Raw genomic sequence first — 23,841 nt, 5'->3', positions numbered from 1 at the left:
ATCATGCATAATAGCAGTTGGCGAGCCTGTTTAACATACATGTATGACCTCATCAGGTGGATTTTTTCTCCCATCCTAGCATGCTGCCAGCATGCTGACAAGGCAGAGTCTCCTGGAGCCCATCATATGCCACAGGTCTACTCCCAGCAGGGTTCCATTGGGCTCCCTCCCAGCAGTGTGCTGGCAGCATGCTAAGAGGGAGCTCTGAGGATACGGGTGACTCCTCGTATCCTTATTGAAGAAGCCAAGGACAACACTGGAAGAAGCCAAGGACAGTGGGGAAACATCATGGAATGGCAGCTCATGACCAACCATAGTAAGGGGATGGAGCTGTGCACTGCCCTGTGACTTCCCAAGCTGTCCCCTGCTGTCTTCCAAAGTCCCCAGGTTTCTGGACCTCCATGTGATGAGGTCCTTTGTTATGCCATTTTAAAAGCACCATAAACTGGTGGCCAGCATTACATGTTGTTGTAGTAGATCCCTATAAGTTAATTACACATCACTATTTCCTCTTGGATTGCTCCCTCCCAAGGGGCATCTCTACAATGGATTGACTCTTTAAACTATCCAACCACCAGCTGTCATTCTTCCTGCCATGGGAATCTGGGCATGGATCCTAGCCTGCCTCTTTTTCACCCAGTCAGGGGAGGGAGCAGGACATCTGAATAGCTGTCAGAACTGTACAGGATGTCTTGTATTTATCTGTGAATTTATGCTTGTACCTTTTGAAGTGTATTGCTTGTACTTGCATCCTTTTTGGCCAAATTGTAATAAACCTCTGTGGCTTGCCTTCAACCCAGAGAGCTTTTTCTCTGTCCTGGCTGATCTGGTTTCATGGATGCTCACTGGGCATGGACCTCTCTAACAGCAGTCCTAGCTGAAATCACCACACCAGGTCTTGGTATTTATGCCATTTTTAAAGTTAGCTTTAAGCTCATCTTTAAATTTCTAGTGTTGTTCACTGACATTCCATTTTCTGTTCCTAAACTGAGAATAAACTAACTGCTTTGGGAGACGGTGGTTGGATATTTGGACAACGTGGCCAGTCCTCTTTATATAGCCTTAGAGAGGAGAGTGAAACAGGGAACAAGGAAAATGTGAAAGGTAGTGAAGAATGCTAAACTTGTTAGAATGGAGGTAACTATGGATTAAATAAGGCATTTAATAGTTGCCTTTGTATAAAGCACCTTTAGTCCCCTCCAGGCTTGAGAAAGGCGGGATAGAAATGTCATAAATAAATAACATAAATTAATAGTTGTACATTGTAATTAAAATGACAAAGATGGAAGACAAATTTAAATACAAGCTCAGATAGGTAAATGAATCAGTGTGACCTGCATCCTTACTCTAGCCAGTCTTGGTTACCTATTTATTAAAATAAGTTGTTTACATCTAAACCAAGCCCAAAACAAAATGTAGGTTTTCACAATCTTAGACATTCTTCTTTAGTTGCAATCACTTGAAGTAAAAAGAAAAATTAATAATGAGGTTGTATGTGGAGTTTTTTATTTTTGTTTGTAAAATCTAAATCATTTCTCCTGTTCGAGTTGATTCGGTGGCTAAAAATAACTCCGCAGCAGCTCTTGGAAGTAACTGTCGGCAGAGAGCATCCGCAGAGAGAGGGAAGCTCTTAAACAGGGCTGCTACACAATTGCACATTTATACATACAGAGCGAACATTTATGTGTATACAAAGAGTGTACATAGGCCTTGCCTACACAGCCCATATATTACAAATGAACAGAAATGCCATGGCAAACATGATCATCATTATTAGTTCACTATCCTCCTATTTTTCAAAAGTTTATATCTTTTATCATGTTCATCCTTAATAACAAAATCCGTGATGCTATTCTGTCCTATTATGTTTTCAAGGGAAGTGGGAGTAGACAGACTGAGATGCATTATTTGTTTAAAATTCACCAGTGATTTCAAGGCTGAGCTAGGATGAGAGCCCACTTCCAAGTCAACACTGTAATAGTTTCAACCGAACTTCTCAATACGGACATCACTTAGGATTCCTTCAGCTTTCAGAGCACAAGAAGAAATGCTGGACCAGGCTAAAGGTGCATACAGTTCAGCAAACAGCCAGATGGATGCTCCTATAAAACCTACATGCAGAACCTGAGTACAACAGCTTTCAATTGCTGCTGTTCCCCAGCAACCAGCATTCAAAAACATGCTGCCCCTGAAATTGGAAATAGCATTCCTCCATCATGACTTCTACCCATTGATTGCTGTATTCCAAAAGATTTTGTCAAATACCACAGTAAACTATCCTGTGGTCTCATGAGTAAAAGAAGAGGAGTTTTTATTTTAAATCTGAAAGGGAAATATAAAATGACATGTTCTACATGGCTGAGATTACATTTTGACACTCACTGGTGACATTTCTATTGTGCCCACACAACAATGCCCTCCTCCTCCTCATTTTTGTTTTGCATAAGACTCGGTTAGCTGAAATGTTCTACAAAGCTGTCTGTTTGTAAATCTTTGAATTAGCCTGTAATGTATAAAACTGTATGTATACACATCGATTAAAACATTTGTGTTGTTGTTTGCCTTCAAGTTGTTTCCAACCTAAGAGTGAACCTACAATGATATTTTCTTGGCAAGATATGTGCAGAGGGGGGTTGTCATTGCCTCCTCCTGATGCTGAGAATGTGTGACTTGCCCAAGGTCACTTGGTGGGTTTCCCAACCAAGAAGGGATTTAGACCTTGATCTCCCAGAGACATACACTCAGAGCACTACACTACAACAGCTCCAAAAATATTTAAATTGAATCCTATATAATGGGATTTCGAGGCAATGTGCAATAAAATTAATTTAAGTAGCTTAAAATAATTGTAAAAAGCTAAATGTATATTAAACAATTTCACTGGCTAAAAAAAGGTAGTTTAAAACCTGTTTAACATTTTTAAACAATTTTAAACTATGCACATGTTCAAATCTGGATGAAATCTGCTAGACCTCAAAGTATTTTTTCAAAAGGAAAAAAAAGTTCATTCTAGCTCCAATATTGATTTCAAGAGGAAAGTATCCCCTTGTGATGGCCCTCCTTCACAATCTTCCACAGTGTGTTGCCAACCCACTCACAAAACTGTTCTGCCTGGGCATTGAATTTGTTATTCTAATAAAACAGTGGTTCTTAACCTTTGGGCCGCAGACCACCAGTGGGCTACGAGGGTGAAAATCTGGTCTGCGAGCCTCCTTCCTCTTTATTTACTTATTTTATTTCTTTATTTTATTTCTGCTCCTTTCGCACCGTTTGCCACTCCTTCCCTGTTGCTGACCATGGCATATGTTCTGTATCAGAAACTAGAGCTGATGTGGTCTATCTAATGCAATTTTCTGAATCAGCACCCCAAACCAAATGTAATGTTCACCAAAAACTGATTCGTCACACTTTTGGTACTAATGTTGGAGAGTGGTCCCTGGTCAAAAAAAAATTTTTTTAAAAAGGTTGGGAACCACTGTAATAGAGTAATGCATCTACAAGACATTTATAAATAAACTGATTAAGAGCATCTTATTTCTTCCCAACCATTTTGCTTGCAAAGTTAACCAGCTCCCCAAATTCTTGTAAGTTCACATTCATGTATGGTTGCCAGGTCAGGACTAGACCAAGTTCAGAGATTCAAGTATTTCAGGGTCAAAATTGATGTCCTAGTTATGTTACTGAGAGTTAGTCTTGGTGACGTGACAAAGGATAGGACCTAGTGATGTGATTAATCATTATAATTAAGCATAGATCATGTCAGGAAGAAAGATGGAATATAAATAAAGTAATAGTTAATGATGAGGAAGATACTTTCCAAGGCAGTGTTCTTGCTCTGAGATTCCTCGCCCACAAGCTAAAGACCTGAGGAGAATGACCAGGCCTTGAGATCTGAAATGCCTGTCATTTAATAAAACACAGTAGTTCAGTAGCTTAAGTGTTCCTCTTCATTTCAAAACAGTTGTAGTTGTTCATGAGGACTACTTTGCTGAAGTTTCTTATAGTATCTGCTACTACATGCTGGCAGTGTGCTAAACTTTAACTCCATTATAAAAGGGTGAGGTCTTAAGGTTGATTAAAATGCGATGCTGGACAGAAAATAGGGTTGGTGTTCAACATCTTTGCACCCCTCCCCAATTCTAAGGTTGTCCTGTTTGACAAGGAGGGGGGAAAGGAGAAGGGATACTGGAAAGAAAATAAAGTCAAAGACTGAAATGAATTTCTTGAGGTGCCTGTTTTTATTAACACAAAGTATGTTTATGAAAAGTACATAATTTCCTTCACTGGAGCCAAACTGGTTATCACTGAAAACAGCTGAAAATTCTTAATACAATAAAATATATTACAGGTAAAGCTTTTTAATTCTTAATATTTCTGAAACAGTCAGCCTTCTGGAACATGCAGTGGTACCAAGCAGAAGAACTCAGCTAGATTGTTCAAGTAGTAATATATAGTTATCACTTAAAACAGGTGTGAATTCTTAATACAATAAAATATATTGCAGGTAAAGGTCATTAATTCTTAATAGTCTGAGACAGCTTTCTGAAGTATGCAGTGGACCTGAGCAGGAGAGACCCAGTTTGATTGTTCAGCTCATATGCAGTATCCTCAAAACCCAGAAATAAGTCCTACCAGTAAATTTAAATTAAAGGGAAAAAACTCACAACCTATACTCAGACTGGGCATTTAATTAATCTATAGGCATGAATAAGCAATATGTAAATGAATGTTTCATTTGGATAAATACAAAAACTTAACTTTCTCATCCGGTAGGAGATAAATCACTATCAAGAAGGACCTTTGAGCTATTGTTTGTATTTTTTAGGAAACAATTCTTCCTTCTTCCTATTCTTTATTTATTTATTTGCAGTATTTATACCCTGCCCTTCTCACCCCAAAGGGGGCTCAGAGTGGCTTTAGAGAACACACATACGGTAAACATTCAATGCCGATTATACAATTAACAAGGACAACACAAACAGAAGCAGTTTTTCCCATCTTATTTCCGGCATCTTGGAGACTGTGCTCGACTCCTGCCATGGGAGGGGGTTGTGTGCTGTTGTTCCATCTTCCATGCCAAGGAGCTTTCCTCTGATCAATGTCCTTAAGGGCACCTTTATTCCCTCATCACTAAAGTGGTACCTAATTATCTACCATATTTTCCAGCCTATTAGAAGACTGGGCGTATAAGACTACCCCAACTTTTCAATTAAAAATAAGGAGTTTGGGATATAAGACTACCCCTCTTCCAATGTCCTTTCCCAAAACCTTTCTTCGCTCCGGGCGTGAGGGCCAGGAGGCTCATGACAAGGCAGGGCCAGCACTAGGTCGCCGGAAGCAGGGACTAGGCTGGCAGTGGTGGGAACAGCCCAGCAGATCACCACCCCCGGCCGGTCTCCATGGCAATGCGGCCTGCCACTCCTCCTCCCATGCCCACCCTCCCTCCTCCTCTTTCTCAGGCTACAAGGGAGACAGGTGAAGGAGGAGGTCGAGGGAGGCGGGAAGCCACCCTCCCACTGGAGCAGGGCACCCACTGCTGGGCTCCACCTCCCCAAGGGGCATACCACGTCAGGCCATGAGGAGAGGCTAATAATAAATCAACTATATTATTGTTGTTGTTGTTGTTGTTGTTGTTGTTGGCCTGCTTGGTGGTGGCAAAGGTGACTATGGAGGTACTAGGCTTGGGTGGGCAAGGCGAGAAGGCCGCCATGCCTTCTATCCTCCCTCCCTCCTCCTCCTTCCTCACTCCCTCCCTCAAGGCCCAAGCCCAGTTAATATATCCACCATATAAGATGATCCCCAACTTCTGAGAGTATTTTCCAGGGTTAAAAGTCATCTTATGTGCCAGAAAATATGGTACTTGCATTTCTGCTTTTGGCCTGCTGGCCGGGCAGGTGAGCTGGGGCTAACAGTGGGCGTTCACCCCAACCCGGGCTTGAACTGCCGACCTTCCATCGGCAGGATTTTTCTGCAGCACAGCTAAGTCCAGCTCCTTTTTAAGGGGCAATCCTAATCTTCCCTGTATTGTTCCACTTTTAGTATATGTTCTGCCAAAGCATGAATATATTTTCCTATGAATTCTAGGAAACATTTATGCATCTCCTCTATAGACAGAACTGCAGGGATTATGGCAGATTAATGTTGAATAATGTCAAAGGATCCATATACACTATAGAATTGAAAAGATTTGACACCGCTTTAAATGCCATGCTTCCGTGCTTTGGCATCCTGGGAAATGTATTTACAAGATCTTTAGCCTTTTCTACCAAAGAGTACTGGTGCAGAAAGAAACAACTAAAAAATATTTAGCTCATTATAAAGAGCTGGGATCCATTATTATATTCATATTCCAGAGACTGGGGGCTTACAAAATTTGCAATGGCTACTATCAGAAAAAATGTCAGTTATGCAAAAGAACATGATCAAGAATGGTTAGATATTTTAGGGTAGTGTTCCATTATCTGGATGGAGGCCACAAGAGGGTGCTAGAGATAGTCTATAGGATCCCCCCCCCCCCCAATTTTCCGGTTATTCTCCCCAACAATGTCCCCATTGTGGAAACAACCCTCATTTATGATATGGGAAGTGGGGAGGGGGAATAACCAGCAAAAATGGGGAAAATAGTTTTTCGCTTTCAACTCCCTCCACAATGGGCTATCATTCTCTCTATAGCGCCCTCTTGTGACCTCCACCCAGATAATGGAACAGTACCTATTTGAGATATAAAAAGACATTGAATAGCAAGTCGTGGACACTTTTTTAATAGTATTCAGCACCTCTGATGACTTTAATGAAAAGTTTCAGCCGTAGATTCAACAGATTCATCTATGATCAGCGTTCTAGTAAGGCTAATTTCTGTTACAATTGATATAATAATGAAAAGCTGCATATTAAACAACTGATAAAAGAATGAAAAACTGAATATTATCTGACTTCATTCTCTTAAATCAGCAAAAAAATAAAAGCCTCAAAAGCATAAAGGTTAAAAAAGGCATTCAGTATAAGTTTTGACATTTGCTTATATTTTAATTTAAAAACATTAAAATTAAAGGTATCAACAGATGGCCAAAAGGCACGACTAACAGTCAATCAAGAAATAACATGTATATTTTCAAATTCCCCCAAAAGTGATTTTTAGAATAGGTTTGATTATTATCCCTGATAAATCAATAAAAGTTATGGAAATGAAAAAGGAACAAACAAATTTGTTTAAAATCAAAATTTAAGTGAAGAAGTATCCGAACCCAAGCCTTTCCTATTTCCATAAAATGATGCTGCTTCCACCACTGAATTTCTTTCTTCAGTTGGGATCAAAAAAGTGTTGCAGGATGCCCATTTGAAAGCTTGGCAGCAGTTAATATCATTTTTCAGGGGGAGCTTAGAGGAGGGGACTTGGCATGAAAACAATCGTGCTTTAGGATGATAAAAGGAAAGAACCCTTGAGATAGCTAATATTGAATTACACTCATGCACATTGTTTACAGTGTAATTCAGAAAGGTTGTATGAATCATAGAAAAGCTAGGATTAGAAGAGAACAAACAAATTGCTCTGTCAATTTGCTAGCTTTCTGACGTTTTTAAAATGCTTTTAAATTGTTTTAATTCAGTGCTTGGTTTGATACGATAGCTTATTTCTTTTTAAATTGTTTTCCAATATTATCAGTGATTGGATTCTAGCTCTCCTCTGTTTTAATTCACGATGAAAGCTGCCTGGAGTCTTCCATTGGGAGAAAGGACAGATACAACATTGAAAAATAAGAATAAAAATAGACACAGAGAATACTACCCCCCCCCCCCCCACACACACACACACACGCATACACACACTTCCCAAAAACCCTCAATACCTGAACAGAATTCTACAATTATTCATTTGCTTAGAAACTTTGGTATCCTTAATTTGGGATTATAATCAATTATACAGGTGACACAGTATTAAAACATCTGTAGAATATCATTCACTATATCATTCACTCACAGAATATGAGTGAATGTAGAATATGTAGAACATCTGTATGTAGAACATCTGTAGAATATCATTCACTATATCATTCACTCACAGAATATGAGTGAATTACAATTAATTAAGTGAACAGGGTCTCATGTAAGACATCTAAAAACATTAGAAAGTAATGCCATTTTTGTGGATTAAAAGAAATCTCAAAACGGTCAGTCCTTTTATATATCCATCATAAAGAGAATCGGGTTAATAATTGTAGGGAGGAATGAGATCCTATTGAACTATACAAGTAATGATACTCATCAGAGACTATGGGGAAGAAAAGGTGGTGATATTGGCAAATACACTTCCTTGTAGTGTGCATATGTGCCCTCAAATCACCTGTTGACATGGAGATGTTGTAAATTTCATAGTGTTTTCATAGGCATTGGATACTCTGAAATATAGCCTATAACACCTGGTATTCATTGGTGGTCTCCCATTCAAATGCTAACCAGAGCTAATCCTGCTTAACTTCCACGATTGGACAGGATCTGGTGTCTTTAGGATATTTGAAAGCACCTTGAAATGCCAGAGGACGAGATGACCTTTCATAAATGTATGAAGGTTGTGCCAAGAACTGGGAGAGAAGAGAGCTCTTTAATGCTTAAGAATTACCACACTACGATCCCACTTTAGCTGGCATGACGGCAGCATTCTATAGAATACTGGAAGTTGTAGTTTGGGAAGGCACTAGAAATTTCTGTTTATTCATCCCTAGAATAGAAATCCCATAGGGTGCTGCCATGCTAATTAAAGTAGAATCATAACACTATAATTAGGAGATGTGAAGAAGCTCTCTATGAGATCAGAGTTTTCCTACAGATGGACGCAGTCTTTCAATTTGTGTGAAGGCATGTCTAGAGCCAAACTACCTAGGTTTTGGTAGTTTTTGTTATATAGAATTACATGCAGAAAAAGTATTTCACTATATATCAAAGAGAGAGAAAATTACTTGTGATGTGTGCCAAAAAGGTAACATATGCATCTCTATGTTAGAAATTTTGAAAAGAGAAATTTCTTCATGTTGTGGCCATGTTTGAGAAATAGGAAAATTTGGAATACAATAATTATTGCTGCAAAATGCTTGCAGGAATAAGATACCATTAAATCATCTGAAATATTCTGTCAGCTTTCACCCAGAAAAATACCAGTTAATTTTTTTCCTAAACAATTGCAGGTAGAATGTAACGCATTGGGGAATGTTATCTATTCTCTCGAGTAAAGAACTAGAAAATAAGACACATGAATATGCCATCATGTCAAAACTCATAAATTATATTAGGGTGAAAAAAGAGAAACAACACTGTAATAACTTTGTCTGAGACCGGAAGACTTTTATTGCTTGCTGGCAAAACAAGGTTTATGCTTCTAAAAAGGTGGTCACACATTTAATTTGTTGTAATAACTTACAGAGGCAAAATGTGTATTGTAAAGTGCTCTGGAGCTCAGATTCTGTCATTTATGGTTGCATATTTTTCTGCCGTGATGAGATTAGCTCCTATAAAAACTTAAAAATGAAAGTCTACATGATATTGAACGTATAATGCAAGAATGGGAAATATGCAGCCCTTCAGCTGCTATTGGATTGTAGTTTCCTGCACTTTCTCAGAATTGGTGGTGCTGCCTGGGATTGAAGGGAGGGTTATAGATGTCCAGCACCATTCGGAGGACGACATGTTCCCTAATCCTGATCTAACAAGAATTTAACTTTCTGGTCTTCCGTAGGCTGCTCCACCTACATGTGCCATTTTAGCCTGCCAACTCTCTGGAGATCTGGTACACATACTTCCAGTTTGCTAACATGGACACAAAAGATTTTAAGCACACAGCCAGGCTTTGGATGACTGCATGGGACCTTTAATTTTAAAATCAGGCTTGATGAGGCTGCCAGAAAACCCATGAACAAGGTTTTCATCCCACATATCTATCCCAAATTCAGCACGCTCTGACCAATTTGCATTAATCTTCTGTTCTCCCACGTGGGACATACAGGCTTTAATTAGTTCAGAGACAGTATATACCACTAATTAGGATCATATTAATAAGCCTTTCTACTACTTCTTTAGGAGGAGCTTTGGTGCAAGGGAGATCATGGGCTGGTGTGTCTTTGGAGAATTGCTATGATAAGGAGGGAAATGCATGGTTTTGCAGAACTGATGACTGTCATATGATGAAAAATGGATTAATATATGTCACATGATTTTGTTCAGAAGGTCCTGGAGAATATGCAATCAGAAAACCCAGCATAAGAGTGACAACAGAGCCTACAGACTTATTGCATGAGGCAAGTAAACTGGCATTGCAGTCACATTGCACTTTGGTCACCGTCTGTATCAAGCAATGCCATGTGCATCCTTAGCTACTAATAGGTAATGGCCTACCTTAATCTGTCAGAAGTTATATAACCTGTTACCACTCTGTTTGGTGAGTTTTAAAACTCTGTTACCAAGTGCTTCCCCTCAGTCCAGCTCTAAGAAAAATAATACATTGGTTTAAAGTTTTCTTCCCCAAAGCTCAGAAAAACCAATATGTGGTCCTTTAGATGAAAAAGACTTATTGAGTCAGGCCTCTGACTAGATGGCAAAACTCACTGATAATTTGGTTGGGTAGAATTGTGATGATAAAAATGATGATACTGCCTAAAATACTGTTCTTATTTCAAAATCTACCAATCATAAAGGCACTAAGATATTTGTTCAATGGGAAAAGGATCTCACCAGATTTATTTGGGCAGGGAAAAGAGCCAGGATTTGCATACAGAAACTTAACTGATGCAGAAGAGAGAAGTGGTCTGAATCTGCCAGATTTCAGACACTACCATGAAGCAGCAGAGATAAGCTGATTAAAAAACTGAATTAACACTAGAGAACCTTCTAGATAGCCTTCTAGATTATGGCTGGCATGCATACCTATGGTAGGAAGTGGTTAAGTTAAATAAAGATGGGTTGTTGTAGGTTTTTTCAGGTGATATGACCATGTTCTAGAGGCATTCTCCCCTGACGTTTCACCTGCATCTATGGCAAGCATGCTCAGAGGTTGTGAGGTTACAACCTCTGAGGATGCTTGCCTAGATGCAGGCGAAACATCAGGAGAGAATGCCTCTAGAACATAGCCATATCGACTGAAAAAACCTACAACAACCCAGTGATTCCAGCCATGAAAACCTACAACAACCCAGTGATTCCAGCCATGTCAAAGGTGCTAATGCAGTATATATCCACTATCCACAGTAGTGTGGCTGTAGTGGAATAGTGGGTTTCTGTGATAAAGTCTGCTACATGGGAAGCTGCTGAGCTGGGAATCAGGGCTGGACTCATTCTTCCCACATTGGCTTCTGCAATGAGGTTATTATTTTACCAGGACCTGAATACTTCACATTATTTTAATATTATTTTTCAGTATTGACTGGATTGAAATGAACTTTTGGATCCATCACTTTACAAGAAGATCACTATTCTCCCTGTATCGATGTTGGTATTGAGTGATTTCAAAAACCACAAAAACTGTGAGTGTCTAGATTTTCTAGATTGGTTTGAAGGCAAAATCAAAGGTATTCTTCTTACTAGCCAGAGAGGATGTCAGCAAAGAGAGCACTCCAAAGTACCGACATACCGCAATTGCAAATACAGAGCATTTTTATTTCATTTAATAGCTATTCAAGAAACCCACACAAGCCAACCATCTGGATGAGGACTCTGTGGAACGTCACTGCTGGTTGAATCCTGGTGATGGTGGGAAATCCAATAAACTGTCATTGGAGTGACAGTTACAGTATCAATCTATTTTAATGGTCCACGTTCAAGAGAGGCACAATCGAAAGGAATGTGGTGTGGTAATATGCAAAGAGCCAGAGATGGGCTTAATGGATTAGCTCTGGTTTGCACAATAGGGTTAGTCTAGTGTACACAATGAATGACCATCTCAATAGGGGGAGCTGGCTTGAGGCATAGGTGCTGGATGTTTCCCACAGATAGCCCCGAACTTATCAAAGGGAGCAGGAAATGGACCTAGGGAGCTCTGATGTATATCTGTTGAAAAAATTCCCACTGTCTCCCAGTCCATTATGAGGAAATTATGGAAATTAAGGCAGGGGTCTTGGGTGTGGCCAGACAACATTCCAGTGACAATTTATACATACAACACATAATTTTATGAACAGTGTTCCCTCACTTATTGCGGGTGTTACATTCCAGGACCACCCACAAAAAAGAGAAAATCCGTGAAGTAGGGACGCGCTCTCTCTCTCTCTTTCTCTCTCTCTCTCTATATATATATCTCGCATTCCAAGGGTGAGGCAGAAGCAAAGAGAGATTTAAAGGCACAGCACACACCTTTTTTTTTACTAGCTATAAGGAAGGGGCTGTAAGGCCATGATTTACATACTACTTTGTATCTCCTCTCTCTTTTGTTATGATTGACTGTCTCTCTTCCAAGGTGGAGGGTGAAACCCCCCTTCCACACTCCATTATTGCCAGGGGGCAAAAACCCGCAAAACAGCAAGTCCACGAAAAGCGAACCATGAAGTAGCAAGGGAACACTGTATTTAATAATTTGAGGGTTTGATTTTTTGATATCACTGGCATCATGATATGAATTCAGGAAGACTAAAGATGATATCACATTAATATTATAAAGTAGAGGTACTAATTTCCCTATTGCCTGGCTTGCTCCTGTAGAATTCTGGGAAATGTAGTTTAAGGCAGGGCCTTTGGAATTCTCAGCTACAGAGGTCCTTGCCTTCCCTAAACTACATTTCCCAGAATTCTGCGGGAACAAACTGGGCAATAGCAAAACTGAGACTTCCCTTTTATAACACTAATATAATATCATCCTAAATATGTGAAGGATATGTGCTATGAGCCCAAATTCTAATTCTTTCACTCCCCTTAAGTGGAAAGTGACATTTTAACGAGAAGTTCCCTGCCTTATCCCCATGCAATTCAAAATGCTGATATTTTCCCCCTCCACCCACTGAAATGTGTGGAGAACTTCCACAAAGTCTTTTCTTTTGAGAAAGTCACCATCTGTGTGAACAGAGCAATGAAAACAGATGGAAGGCAGTAGCACATTCCTTGCATGTTTAGTCTACCCAGAATGATAACACCCAAATAGGGCTTCCTTCTCCATCTAGTAGCTAACATAGTGACAAAAACTTTAAACATATTGTAATTACAAAAGAGGGGATATGTTTCCATTCAAGAAGATCTCCTCCTTATATGGATTATCCCAAAAACAATGTCCACGGATAAACCTCCTGACATGCCCTAGTCTGTCAGGAGTTTTACTACCCGTTACTGTTCTGCTTTGGGGAGTCCAGCTCTAAGAAACACTGTTCAGGCACTTGAACTTTCCTTGCCCAAAGCTCAGAAAAACAGAACATGTGATCCTTCAGAAGAGGAAGGCTTAGTGAGAAACCTCTCTTTAAAGCAACACGGTCAAATAAGAAAACAGTAGAGGCATATCTACATTGACTAGTCTGAAGGCAGCTTGAGAGGGCTGCAGCAATACAAGACATGCTGTGGAAGCTTGCTGCAGTGTGCTTTAAGGGTTTTAACTCGACATAAGCAAAGTCAGGGAACCGTTTGAAATAAAGCCCTTAACACGCATCAGTGCACTCTAGCATAAACAACATTGCATGGCAAAATTGGCTCCATGGAATGTGAAACATTATGTGGACACCTCAAGCTCTCCGATGAGCCACATATGCACATTCTGGTGGGGAGGAGAGGGGGAGTTGAAAAAACTGCATCCTCAATGGCTGTCAGGCTACAGATACTGTGGATCTTGGAACTGACTCGAGGTCATCCACTGCAGTGTTGGAAGCACCATCTGGCCCCCAAACAGGTTGCAGGAATTGTAGTGTAACCACCTGCACACTGAAACCACTTCCTTCTATGGAGGTTTCAATTTGACCTAATTGGTAAGTGTAGATGTGTCCTAGGAGTTGGAAGGACAGCTATGAATAATAATAATAATAATAATAATAATAATAATAATAATAATAATGAAAAAGAGTAGAAACATCACACTGGCAACAAACATCCGCAGAGTTAAAGCAATGGTATTCCCCATAGTAACCTATGGATGTAGAGCTGGACCATAAGGAATGCTGAGTGAAGGAAGATAAACACCTTTGAACTGTGGTGCTGGAGGAAAATTCTGAGTGCCTTGGACCGTGAGGAGATCCAACCAGTCCATACTCCAGGAAATGAAGCCTGACTGTTCACTGGAGGGAAAGATATTAGAGGCAAAGAAGAAGTACTTCGGCCACATGATGAGAAGACAGGAAAGCTTGGAGAAGACAATGATGATGGGGGAAATGGAAGGAAAAAGGAAGAGGGGCAGACCAAGGACAAGATGGATGGATGGTATCCTTGAAGTGACTGGCTTGACTCTGAAAGAGCTGAGGGTGGTGATGCTGACAGGGAGCTCTGGTGTGGGCTGGTCCAGGAGGTCACGAAGAGTGGGAAGCAATCATAATAATAATACTTTATTTATATCCCGCCCCTCTCCCTGAGGGGACTTGGAGTGGCTTACAGCAATGTAACAATATAAACAAGGTAAATGAAGGAACTAGACAAGTGCAAAGTGTTAAAGACTATTAATGAATGCCCATGTCAGGATTATTATATTTCAAATTTCTGTATATAGTTAGGAAAGCCGGACAGTGAAGAAAGCTGAGAAGGAAAGAATGAACATGAGTCTAATGTTTTGGAGAAGAGTTTGACAGATACCATGAACTGCAAAAATGACCAGTGAATGGGTCCAAGAGAAAATCAAGACTAGAAGTCAAAATTATTAAACTGAGGTTATCATATTTTGGGCATATCATAACTCAATAGAAAATATGATAATGTAGGAAATGTGAGAGACACTAGAAAAAAAAAGAAAGACTACATTCCAGGTAGAAAAGTAAATCAAGGAAACCAAAGTCCTGAGTTTGCAAGACCTGAATGGGGCACTCAATGACACCATGTCATGGAGGGCTCTCATTCATAGGCTTGCCACAAACTAAACCTGATGATATCAATTAACAACAGCACATCAAACTTACAATAACGATAGAGTTTATTTGAGGGGTAAGAGAGAGGAAGAGTGTAATACACACATACCAAATTAAAATCGAGTAGTCAGTTTAATATCTACTTTGTTTTACCAACCTGAAAGGAGTCTCAGAAAGTCCTCCTCCAATAAGAGACTATTAAGTTCCAAGGAGTAAACTCACTCCTATTTTTATGGCAATGTTCAGTAAACCCGATTCCTTTTGTGAATATTACTGATTTGGCATATATTGGGATAACTTCCTTTTTTAAGAGTAATGGTCTAGATAACAAATATGAAAATTACTTAGTGTCTGAAGCTAAACTCCTTAAGACGCTAAACCTTTATCTCTGAAAAGCTGGCCCACAGAGACCAGGAGGGCTGTTCTCTAAAAGAAAATGTATTCCAAAGGTAAATAAAGTTCAGCCTACTGACCATCTAACACTCAAACTCTCCCCATCTCCCACCCAAACCCCCCACAATTTTTGAAGTTCCAAGATCTTTCAGCACCCCAATTTTTGCCCCCAAATGTCCTCCTTTCTCCTTGGAGATATGGATGCCATTATAATCTTTTTAATGGGCCTCTGGCCATTTTAAGTCTCTCTGTGTGTCCTGATGTGGACAAGAAATAGAATAGCACAGGTATAAACTTACTGGCCAACTTGGTGCCAACTTACCGGGTTCTCTAGAGGGTACATTTGCAAAATGTCAAAGTTGGTTACACCTGATATTAATAAATAATGAGCATACAAAGAGATTTTATAACATCTTTGAGGCCAACTGAGAGGCAAAAGCTTCCATATACACATCTGAGGAAGTAAATTCATTTATGAAAGCTTATGGCACCAACTTTGTTCTCTCAGTTACTCTTGAAGGTGCTACAAAGTCCCTTTGCATACTGGTATTCCAGACTAACATGGTTCTGTCTTTGAATTCTTCCCACGCTGATGGGAAAAGTTACTGTGTTATGATCCTTGAAACTGAAATAAACGTGTCACAGAAGACAGGGAATTAATGTTGTTGACTGATATCATTTCATCTTGAGCCTCCAGAAATTTGTGCTTTCTTAAAGCCACATTTCTCAAGCTCTAGGAGCAGGGAACAGCATTTTCAGACAATAGCCAGAGCCCATACTTTTGTAGAGGGCCAACTGCTGATTCTAAGGGGCTCCTGGCCATATTCCTCCATGTGTTGTTGCAAGCTCACTTGCACTTCCCCACTAGAGACAAGAGTCGGTAGAAGGTGTAAAAGTCTCCATGCATTACCTCTCCCCTTCATGGGATAGCATGAATTGCACCCTGAAATAGGGGCACCAAGGATTGTGAGAGTACCAAAAGTGACAAGGAGTTGAACATCTTGCCTAAAGGACTCACAGAATCTTGATTCACCTCTGCACATATCAAAATGGGACTTTCAGTGCAGCTACTTTCACGTATTACATTTATTTATGTACTCTTAAGATGTTCTTAACTGTAAACCTTTAAAAACCTAACATGTGGCTATGTCACATTTGTTGATACTCAAATTATGGAGTTGGGATAAGGTGGGGCCACTGGAAAGGGCTCCTGTAGAGACGTAACATGTCAAGAGCCTCCCAGGTCCTGAAATTTCCAGGTCAAATCCTCAGAGTTTCTGAGCAATTACCCCTCAGTGGTGTCATTTCTCTCTCTCTCTCTCTCACACACACACACACACGGGGGGGGGGGGGATTTTATTCTTTGGAAATCAAGACACAAATCATAGCTTAAAAGGCTAGTTTCAGATGACGGAGAAGTGAGGGGATTATTCCCTCACACCTACATACAGAAAATGAATAATGAACATTTATTTTAACAGTAAAAGAAAAATAGCATACAAATTGCATCAAATCAAGACTGACCTTTGGAAACTGAAATCAATTAGAATTTGCAAATTGCAGCCAGCAAGCTTTATGGCAAGCTAAAAGAGCAGAGAGCTTCTTTTTTAAAAAGACTATAGAAAAGGAAAGGGGAGGAAAGAAGGAGTGCATGCCTGGCAACATGCTCTTTATGCTAGATTTGCACACAGCCTTTGCCTCTCACCTGGAGTTGGCCACATAAAAAACAGGAGAGTTTCAGACCTGCTTCCTACCTGAAGTTGACCCATGAAAAATGCAACCTCCACGTGGAGGCCTGAGATTCCACAATACTGTGTTCTGTACTTTTCATGGTTATGTAGAAGGGGGACTTTCAGCAGGTGTTGACGGCCATACAACCAACCTGGTGAAATTCTTGCTTCCGTACAGACATTAAAGGTACAATACCACACCTGGAATACTTTGTCCAATTCTAGACACTGCAATTGAAGGGAGATGTTGAGAAGCTGGAATGTGTCCAGAGGAGGGGGACTAAAATGATCAAGGGTCTGGAGAACAAGCCCTATGAGGAGCATCTTAAAGAGCTGGGCATGTTTAGCTTGCAGAAGAGAAGGCTGACATGATGGGGGCTGTGTATAAATGATGGGGCTGTGTATAAATATGTGAGGGGAAATCATAGAGAGGAGGGAGCAAGCTTGTTTTCTGCTGCCCTGGAGAATAGGACACTGAACAATAGCTTCAAACTACAGGAAAGGAGATTCCACCTGAACTTCCTAACTGTGAGAGCTGTTCAGCAGTGGAACTCTCTGCCCCAGAGTGTGTTGGAGGCTTCTTTGGAGGCTTTTAAACTGAGGTTGAATGGCCATCTGTTGGTGGTGCTTTAAATACAGCTTTCCTGCTTCTTGGCAGAGGGTTGGACTGGATGGCCCACGAGGTCTCTTCCAACTCTATGATTCTAAAAGCTCTTTCCAGCTTTCACTACAACAGCCTTGTTACCTAATGTGTAAAACAACAGACAAGGGTTCATTTCTGACTGCTTGTTTGCTGGGAATGATTGTAAAAGTCTTCCACAGAAAGCCCTGACATGAGGAATGCTGCAGAAGAGGTGATGTTTATAAGAGCCACGGGAGTATGAGCACCCTTTGAGGATGCCTGCCATAGATGCAGACAAAATGTCAGGAGAGAATGCTTCCGGAACATGGCCATACAGCCCAAAAAGCTTACAACAACCCAGTGATTCCGGCCATGAAAGCCTTTAACCAACACACCCTTGTGCAGTTTTCATGGTTTCTATGTTCCTTTTTTCTTCAGATGGTGAGATTCAGCTTCAAGTTGACACATACATACAATGAGATGGAGCTCACCCGCCCTTCTCCAGTATATTTACTGCTTCCCCAAGCCCTGGCTCGTGCCTTCACTCTGTTTTTATAGCTGACAGCAAGCCCTCTGTGATGATTGATAATCGCTAGTTGTGTAATGGACATCATAAGACTGCAGGGACTTCTTAGGAAAAATGAATCAGTCAAATGCAATTGGCCACGTGGGACATCGCCTAGAATAGGGCCCGATGGCTCTAGCTTTGTATTTGTTTTTGTGAGGTCAGCTAAGCCGAAGCCCTGGCACTTAAAGTGTGTTTGTGTATCTATACTTGAGACTGGGGCAGATCTCAAAGAAAAATGTTACAGCTGAACTGTGCAAAGACCAGGCAGGAATGCATTCCTGGGGTGATGGACTGCTGAAGTTCCTCTCAGGGGCATAATTGCAAGATAACTCAGGAAAATATAGCCTTGTCCATAAAATTCTCATTCCTGATACCCTTCCTCCAGCTTCAGGGGTAAAGGTCTTCTCTTCCTCAGATGGACATAATTTTGCCACCTCATCTGACTCTGATGATGCGCAAACATTAATATCAGCTGTGCTATTAAAAACTAAAATCTATTAAAGAGATTGCTTTCTTCCTCTAAGTCAGAGCTCCCAGCCCAGAAATCCCATTACTCACATGTGAAACAGAATACTTTGGGGTATCTCAAGGTTCAAAGGAAGTGGGAAATCTACATTTTAGTAGGGGACACTTTCCACCCCACAGGAGAGAATTGCAATATCTCTCTTCTGCTTCCAATATGATTTTTGTCAGAAAAATCTAAAAACCTCTGCACAATTTCTTCTTTGTACTCTCCCACCAGATATCACACCTTCAAAAGACTAACAGCTCAGAAGATATATCTCCCCCCACACACATATATACACATCCTGTAGAAAAGCAAGCAACGTCCTTTATCAGCAGAACAGGAGTCAAAGATTCCTTGACCAGGTTCACTCTGCCATGTCATGTCGACATTAGCATCTCAGCCTATGCTCTTGGTTGACTCGCCACCACACACACTCATCTTAACAAGGAGATAGTGACAAGGACCCTGTGATGTACACTGCCTTATCCTCGGCCAGCTGAGCCATTCTAGATGCTGTTGTCACATAATAATGGCCTCCAGCCTCAAAAAAGGTAGGTAGCCCTGCTATGGCTTGGTTTAGATGCCTGAAATGTGAACAGGGCCTTGGCTGCACTTCCAGATTCCTTGGCACAGTTGCAACCTGGCAGAGAATGTAATCAGCCCATCTGACAGCACAGAAACTGTGAGAACCTAGGTATACCACTTACCAGTGGGCACTGTGGGGCAGCTCCTGGTTCAACTTGGCAATTTTCTCTTGCTTTTTTTCTGGCTACTGGAGAGGATGTCCCTGTGAGACTCTATACTGATGTGATATTTTTAAAAATGAAAGTCGATTGCAGGCAAATTATAAGGGTTCCTTCTCTCCGCCCTCTTGACTGGCAACCTGCCAACAAACAGCTGTTGGAGGGAGATAAGGGGTGGTGCCCTCTGCTTCTCTTTCCTGGAAAGCTGAAGGTTTGTACTTGTAGCAAAGCTTGGGTCTGCAAGGAAGGTGGGATGCTGCCACTCACAAAAACCACATGTATGTCATCATCAGGCATCAAGGGCATCCCCATGTTTCCTATGAAATCCAGCAAACTGGGGAGTTTCTCCCTCTTCTCTTTGGTTTCACTGCCTTTCTGCAGATACGGCACAACCCCTGTATTCATGGGGCCATTGTACATGGTTTCATTTATCCACTTCCAACGGAATATGACCTCGCTAGGCATTATCTAGATCCTCCAGTGTAACGATGGTATTATCTGATTTTGTGTCTAGGAACACATTTGCTGGGCATATTGGGGGAGGGAGGTTGGCAAACTGTACTTGTAAGAACTTTATAATGGTGCTGTTCAGAGTACTGGGCTATGGACTGCTGGAGGTTCACGGGCAATCTGTTGCCGGGGTCTGGAGAATTTCCAGGAAGGAAGGAAAGAAAGAATTGTAGATGACAACAGCACAGAGAGGGTACTGAGAGGGTGTTGCTACTGGGGTGTGGGAAATTGCCCCCAAATATGAAACCTACCCTCACAAAATGAAATTTCCCTCATCCAATTTCTATCATTGCAATAATTTAAGACTTCAGTTGAATATTTAAAAATACAATTTCAGCATCTAAGGAAAATGGGCAAGCAAAGGAAGCCACAGAGTGTGAACACAGGAAATAGAAGAGTTCTAAGCATTAACAATTCTCACTCGTTCACACTGCAATGCTAAAAATTTGGGAACTGAAATATAATTTCATGTGGGGAGGTAGAATTCTTATTTGGAGGGGTACTGCCCTCGTTTTGTTGCCTCTAACTACAAATGCTAGTACGGTCCCTGGAATATTAAGGGGAAAGACTGCCAGTCCTTGACATCAGATAGCTTTAAAAACATTGGTTTACAACACAATGTCTGAGAAAACACTGCCTTGTTCTCATTCAGCAGTCAGACCCAAACAACTTCTCTCTAGTGCACATATGGCAGTCGATGGAAGGCAGGCGGGTGCTTTTGCAAAAACAGAGCACACAGCCCTCAGCTCAGCCATTCTACATTCATCCCTCTGGAAATTGCACTCTCGTAAAACAACTACTATTTATCTTTTATACAGTGCCATCAATGTGCACAGCACTTTGCAGAGAAAAGTAGAAGAGAGTCCCTGCTGAAAAGAGCTTACAAGTCAAGCAAGGCAAAGAGACAATGAGAAGAAGGGAAGAAGTGGGTCTGCATAACCAGGTAGCTACACAGGCTCTTGGCTTCCAGGCCTGTCTAGGAGTATGAATAGGGCAAGGGGAATGTGGTTTAGAGTAGTTTTGTCAAAGGTGTGAGCTTTGAGGAAGGAGGCAAAATAGAAATGGCAAAGTTTATACAGAATAGTTCAGGTTTGAAAGACAACTTGGAAGAAGGGAACTTTGTTAATTTAATCCACCATCCAAAAAGCAAACAAAAAAAACCCCAGTGTTCTGGGTATTGGTATTTACTAAGCCTGATGCTAAGGTGGCATCACTGAAAGTGTGCCCTCAAGTCACTTAAAGATCCATCATGGGATACAGAAGAAATATTTCATGGTGCAGGACTGAGAATTCCATTGATAACTATTTTGTGATTGCTGTAGCAACAGACGTTCCCCTTCCCCTGCAAGGACACATTTTCTGAAGCTTGACCTTCCAGTGACAGAAGTGAGAGTCAATAATTATTTTTCAGGTATTGTTGGACTTCATTTCCCAGCAGATCTAGCCAGCATAACCAATGGTGTCGAATTCTGGGTGCTGAAGTCCAGCAACGTCAGAAAGGGCATTTGATTCCCATTCTTGTATTGTGGTCTGTTTGATGAAGGAAAAATTGAAAACTTTGGGAGAATGTGCTGCTGTTTAATAGTCATTTTGCTGACTTTTAGAAGCATTTGCAGGGCTAGGAAACTCTTGAGTGTTCTGATGTCTATGAGCTCCCATCAATCCTTGACTATCAAGTAAGCTTGACAGAGATTAAGAGCACTGGCATCTTGAGGGACACATACTCCCCACCCTGGTGCTATTACCATGAGCAGAACCATTTGATAATGGACTCAAATCAAGACCTTGCCTTACTATGTATTAGGCAAATTGTGGTGGTGGCGCTCTCAAACATCAGATTTTGGGAGGTGAAGAATGGTGAGACATTGGATAATAGAGCTATGGATGTTCTACAGTGGTTCTGCTAATAAGTCTGGGTTTCTTTTATCTGGTCCCAACCTTTTCCTGCAGTGGGGATTACAGACAAAGAAACATGTCTGTGCAGTGGACATTCCTCTGATGGAGATAAGAAATGGCTGCAAATGTCTCCCAATAATGGATGGGTCTCAGGAAGCTTTACCAAAAGTAACAAAAGAAACCTGTGGCAGCAGCTTTCATGGACAGCAGTTCACTTTCATCAGATGTGTGAAGTGTTACCCAAAATTTCAGAAGAAACAGTATACCTTTACAAAATTCTCCTCTCCTCTTCACCATGGTTTTCAAAGGCTATGGTGGTGGCTAACAAGTTCTGACAAATTATAGCAAGCTTGCAAGACTTCATGTATGGCCCTAGCAGTACCACCCAACAGCCACCCTTCTAAGCACAGATAGGCTCAGCAGCAGCAGCAAACAGTCACTAGTAACTATGCGATCCTGGAAAGACTACAGTGATGTCATATGTCTCCCAAATATATAGATCATTGACATGTTTGTGGATGTGACAATAAAGCAGTGACATCAGAGGGAAATTGATTGCAGGAAGTAACATTACCAATTGTCTTCTTTCCATTAGCCATTTGTAAAACTGCTGCTGATATACACAAACATTACAGCATTTGGTGAGCCAGCTAACATATGTTGGTCTACATCCTTTGGAGTAGATCTATTGAATCAATGGGATTGACTAAACCATTGGTTCAGAGGGTATATTAACTTGAGCTAACCAATAGGACTTAGGTCATTGTGTAGTAAGAAACTGTGACTTATAATTCAAACTTCTAGTGATCATTACAAGTTTCCTTTTTGGAACAGGCCACAGAGAAGGCAAAGAAAAGTGGTGGTCCTTTGCTGAGGAAAAGGATGAATTGTGTATGGGAACAGCAAAGAGGTCACTATCACTGCTTTTTTGTAGAGCTGCTCTTTATCTTGTGAGCTTCCCTCAGACGAAGGACAGTCCTGCCAGCAGGCAAGGGGAGGACATGCTGTCTGTGCAAATGTGTTCTGTGCTGGAGAATGGGGGGGGGGGGGGGAGAGATAGTTTAATGAATAATGAAACATATTTGAGGCATTGGTGACAGCTGGGCAGAGGTTCAACGGCAGAGACTGCCACAAGCTGTCTCTGGGCAGCAGCCTCTCAGTGACCGACAAGGGCGAGCACAAGACCTGACAACAGCTTTTCTGGAAATGCACTTGCTTTCATCCTGAGTTTCAAGCAACAGCGATGAGCGATGGGACATGCTCTGCCATCTCCCACCCTGTCCAGTCAGCCTCAGGAAACCTGCTTTCTCCTTCCACTGTCAATGTTTTGCTTTTTCTACATGCTGGAGAGAAATGGTTAGTGGGCCAACCCAAGAGTGGGGTTAAAATTAAATTATTTATTTATTTGCGGCATTTATAGCTCATCTTTCTCAACCCTAAGGCGACACAGGGCCTTCTGTGCACCTTAGCAATGTAGCTCCCAAATGAATTCAAAATGCAAAACTGACCTCTTAAATTTTTAGATGTTATGAAATTGAATTTTATAAGCTTGAAACCTCCACCTTAGCCAACTTTAAGGAAACAATGTTACATTTCTTGTTTTGAGAATTTGTTGTGTGTGCTTTCGAGTAAATTCTGAATTATGGCAAAGTTTATTCAGAGGTTTGCCATTGCTTTATCTTAGGCTGGGAGAATGTGACTTGCCAAAGGTCACCCAGTGGTTTTCAAATCCTGATCTCCTAGAGTCTTAGCACATCTACACTGACCACCAAGGTCAGTGTGAAACTGGCAGAAAAGGAAGCAATTTCACTGTATAAATGATTACATGTGAAATCCTGGAACCAGTTCCAGGCCTGGATAGTAATT

The 23,841-nt window shown here is 41.0% G+C and overlaps 1 protein-coding gene across 1 annotated transcript in view; it reads right to left on the bottom strand.

Annotated features, from left to right (window-relative positions):
- Positions 1-19,627, bottom strand: part of HK3 (hexokinase 3) — a 77,565-nt gene extending 57,938 nt beyond the window's left edge. Inside the window, exon 1 of the mRNA XM_060765613.2 lies at positions 19,534-19,627. The gene's annotated coding sequence lies outside the window, so the exon portion shown is untranslated. The remainder of the gene's footprint in view (positions 1-19,533) is intronic.
- Positions 19,628-23,841: the final 4,214 nt, after the last annotated feature.

This window comes from Anolis sagrei, chromosome 2, assembly GCF_037176765.1.
Source record: "Anolis sagrei isolate rAnoSag1 chromosome 2, rAnoSag1.mat, whole genome shotgun sequence".
Classification (NCBI taxonomy): Eukaryota; Metazoa; Chordata; class Lepidosauria; order Squamata; family Dactyloidae; genus Anolis; species Anolis sagrei.
The sequence above is the reverse complement of the archived record's forward strand: the minus strand, read 5'-3'. Positions and strand labels throughout refer to the sequence as shown.